The sequence below is a fragment of the Gallus gallus genome, chromosome 5 (assembly GCF_016699485.2).
Source record: "Gallus gallus isolate bGalGal1 chromosome 5, bGalGal1.mat.broiler.GRCg7b, whole genome shotgun sequence".
Lineage (NCBI taxonomy): Eukaryota > Metazoa > Chordata > Aves > Galliformes > Phasianidae > Gallus > Gallus gallus.
Genome location: NC_052536.1, coordinates 32,055,164 through 32,059,479, shown reverse-complemented (window position 1 = coordinate 32,059,479; position 4,316 = coordinate 32,055,164). Strand labels below are relative to the sequence as shown.

Sequence of the window (4,316 nt, the reverse complement as noted above, 5' to 3'; positions counted from 1 at the left end):
TGAACTTCAGCATAAACTTTTGCTCTCAGATTGACTTTTCCATAGTAACAAAGCTTTTTTACTGCTGCAAAAGCTGAATCAATCTCTGAAGGACACAACTGAACTAACAAAACAAACTTTTAATGCAATCTTGAAATAATTTTTTGTGGAATTTTATGTACATTTTTGTTTTTTGCTGCAGGAAATGCTCCTTAACAAGGAATCAACCTCCTGTTTCCTAGAGAATTTTACAATTGTTGACAAACAAAAAACCTGAGAATTCTAATATGCTTTTTTTTATAGGTATGAAAGGTCACTTTTCTGTGTCAATGAAGCTGATCTCTGCTTTCTACACAATGTCAGACCTTGGTGGAGTGAAATGGATAGAAGCAAAGGAACTCTGCCATCAAGAGAAAAGACGTGTCTTTATAGATATGAAACCCAGCCAGTGGTTCAACCTGAAGGATTGTGGAGAAACTAGGGAGGAGGGTTGGTTTTTGTTTGTTTGTTTGTTTGTTTTTTGTTTTGTTTTGTCCTTCATTTTATATATTTTTTTCCTCATGATTCCATTTTTTCTTAGCAAACCTCTTCCTTCCTATTTTTCCCTAGTCTCACTTCACTGCAGTTGCAAACCACACCACTATCCAACGTCAGCATGCATTCCATTCACCTTGTAACAAAATAGTATGTGCTTCAATAATTGTACCATATTCCCTGCAGACCAGTAGATATGCTCACCAGCTTTTTATGTACTTTAAGAGACCATGAGAGAAGTTGGAATGGAAAAAGGGCAGGAGTTCTGCACAGCATTTCTCAGTTTTTAGGAAAGCCTGTGAAAAATAATTAAAAGTCACCCAAAACACAGTTACTCTCCATGCACAGAATTAGAAAGGTATTGAAAATAACTGTCAGTAATGTTAACATACAAGTATCTTAGGCAATTAAAAGCAAATATTATTTAAAGAGCAAGTATTATTTAAAATGCAAAAAAATTGAATGTTCCATTAAATTACGTGCACATGTAATTTTTCCTTATACTTTTACATGTAAAGAAAGAAGAAAAGTTCTGTTCTTCCTTCTCTCTCTGTTCTTTAATTTGTGATTTCTCTTCTCTTTTCTTCTTCCCTCTCTTTCTAGAGAATTCTGAAGCAAACAGGACTTTGTGACTGCAACTGAGCTTACTGCACAGTACAATAATACCACAAATCAATTTCTGTGTTCTCTCCATCATGGATAGGCAGGGGGGTTTCGTAGCAGTTATAACTTGCTGCAACGTTTATTGTGGAAAAGAAAAAAAAAAAAAGAGGAAAATAATACATTTGTGACTAGGACAAGTGCAACAATGGATATCTCATCATTTATTTAATACATTTTGCAGTACCTTTCAAAATAAAATCTAATATATATATTTTCCCTAAGATCTCTGAATGTCTCAGAGCTGTTGAAGAGCTAACAATCATTCAGTTTTTGGAGAAGCTGTGGAATAAAGTAAAGCCAGCAAAATAATTCCAGACAAATAATTCTGATGCCTGGGAGTGAAAAAGGTAGCAAATAAGATAGCGATGGAGTTCACTGCAGGATGTAACAGTAACAGTGATTCTAGCCAAAGCCAGTGGTGTTTTACGGTAATTGCTGTTAGATTATCTAATATATACTCTTCTACTATAGTGTAGCCTTTGGTAAAGCCTGGCTATCACCTGACTTGCTTTAACCCTCTGAATCACAAAAATGTGCAATTTTAGAAGTGACATTACTGATCTATTTGCAGAACACATCACCTTCCACTTGCTACATTGCTTGGGAGGGGGATCCATCAAAAAAGAAGCTTCTGAACAGACGTAAGGAGATTTTCTTTCTGCTCACTGGCCTCTTTTCATCTTCTCTTCTTATGTTTCAGTAGGTATTTTTCCCACTTCTAGGCTTCATACTATAGCAGTGGTGCTGAATGCTGATGAGGTTCTGCTTAATGCAGCTTCAGGCAATGCAGTACTTCTGATAGCAGACTAAGCTTTCTATAGTCAGAGTATTCACCATGGCTTTTAAAGAAACTCCAATTAGTGAGCACCTAAACATAAAAGCTAAAGGAAGAAAATATTTAATAAGCACTTAAAAGGAAAACTGATGAGGCAAAAATACTAACATAGTGTGATCACGTATATGAGGCATATGAGCAGTCTAAAAACTGTATCTAAGGTTAATGTTTATTTTCTTTCATTTTAATGGCAATTTTTTCTTGGATATCTCTGCTCTTTCTTTTCTTCCCCCTAAGTAATTATGCTTAATCTATCCTGCATTTACTTGCAATCTGTACTGTAACTGTATATTTCAGATTAAAAATTCAAATTACTCATTAATCCAGTAGTGCCATCAGGAACCACACAGAAGTGTGTGGTCCAGTGCTGAATAGCTCTAAAAACAATTAGACAGATTTTGACAAGCACAAATGGTATTTAAATTATAAATGGTTAGATCCTGCTAGGATTAAATCAAACCTGTTTGAAAAGCCATGTTTTTAATATAGATCATATTGTCAGGAATGATATTTTGGAAGTTTGTTCTTTCTTAAACATTTATAAATATTGATTATTGCAGACAGTACACTTTCAAAATACAGAACTGATTATTTACACTATACAGAACCAAAATGAAAGTCATTTCTGAAATCTTTCAAATTGAAGCACTCCAAAGCATCCCAATATTTTGCATCAGAATACAAATACAGATCTGAATTTTGGAGCTCGAATTTGGGTTTTTTGAGAAGGAAATATCTCTCTTTACAAGGAAAGAGATTTTAAGGGAGAACTATCAATCTAATAATTAAATGAAGTTTAGCATATATAAGATGTAATGAACGTACATAAGAACATTACATGAGCTTTCTTTCTAAACTAAATGAAGAAAGACATAAATGGAAACAAAAATTGGTGCAGTTCAAATAACATTTCCACATAAACATGAATTATAAACTTCTATCAGGTGCAGGTCCAGACCTACCCAAATTCAAAATGGAAAAAAAATCATTTTCGGTAGTTTGAGCTGTAAATATTTTCAAGCAGAATCAGAATTTTAGCTTTTGACCCATGACTGACCTGCATGTTATTGTAAACCTACATAAGGACCCCTCAGGTGATGCCATTATAGCAAGTGAATCTTTTGATTGAATAAGTCAGTCATATGCCTCTTGCAGAGGTAGCAATCAAATTTCATGCCATCTGGTTTAGTATAAACAAATACAGACAAGGAACAACATCATATTTAGACACATTTCTCTGACAATCAGAAGGGTGATGGAATTCAAACAGATTGTTAAAACTAATCTGAAATTGCAAAACTGATTTCAGTTGGATAAAAAGAATACTTAGAAATTAGATCTCAAGGGAAATTTATTTCTGCATCCCTGATTATATGAAGACTTTGCACATACGCTCATCTTCACTTGTGTAAAAATGCCAGCTGCAGTCAAAAGAATAATTCACAAATATGGCCTTTTGAACACATGCACTACAGTTGTCAGCACAGAAACATCTGTAAAATTGCGCCGAACAATTCACTTGTTACATGGTTACTACTGCAGGGAAAATGACATTCTATCCAATTGAATAGATTATTTATGAAAAATAAGGTGATGGATAGCTGAGTATTCTGCCTGAATCTATTCCATGGGATAAATCTCACCTGGCTTGTTAATGTGGTGAAAGCTATGAATCTCATTATTTTAAGCTCTGACTGCTGGACACAAGTTTTACCACAACAACTGCCATGAGAAATATGTATGTATTATATATATATATAGAGAGAGAGTACTAAAATCCGAAACTCCTACCTTGAGGCAAGCTCACAGCAGTCATCTGTTCTTGACAGTTTTTCTCAATAGCTACCGTGGGTTTAGAGCACCTCTTTGTGGTATTTTAGTAAGATGTTACCTACCAAAAGAAAGCACAGGAGAATGTGTTTCTTACATAAATGCAGACAGGAACCTAAAGGATAAAATAAAACTAGGAGAAATAAATGGAGATTCATCACTAACAAAATGCTAGGAAATATTAATGCAATTCTTAAACAAGTAATGGGAGAGTAATAATAAGTAGAAGAAAAGGAACAGCTTTCCTGTCATTCCTCTGTTTATTTTGCTGTAGTACATAAAAGTCAATGTACCACAATGTACCACAAAAATCTACTAGAAGCATTCTTATGGTAGAAATGATAATAATGATGGAGGATATTCTTGCTTTAAGAATACTTATTACATGCATCTCAAAAGTTATAGGGAATAATATTATCTGTAATCAGGGTGAAACTGGCTAAATACAGTTGTATAGATTTCATTTCTAAATAGA

General features: G+C 34.0%; 1 long non-coding RNA gene across 1 annotated transcript; it reads right to left on the bottom strand.

The window, feature by feature from the left end:
• Positions 1-1,320: 1,320 nt before the first annotated feature.
• Positions 1,321-3,902, bottom strand: LOC112532551. Its single transcript, XR_003075485.3, has 2 exons — positions 3,803-3,902; positions 1,321-2,057 (listed from the first exon to the last, which is right to left on the bottom strand). It is a non-coding gene; the product is annotated as an uncharacterized LOC112532551 (long non-coding RNA).
• Positions 3,903-4,316: the final 414 nt, after the last annotated feature.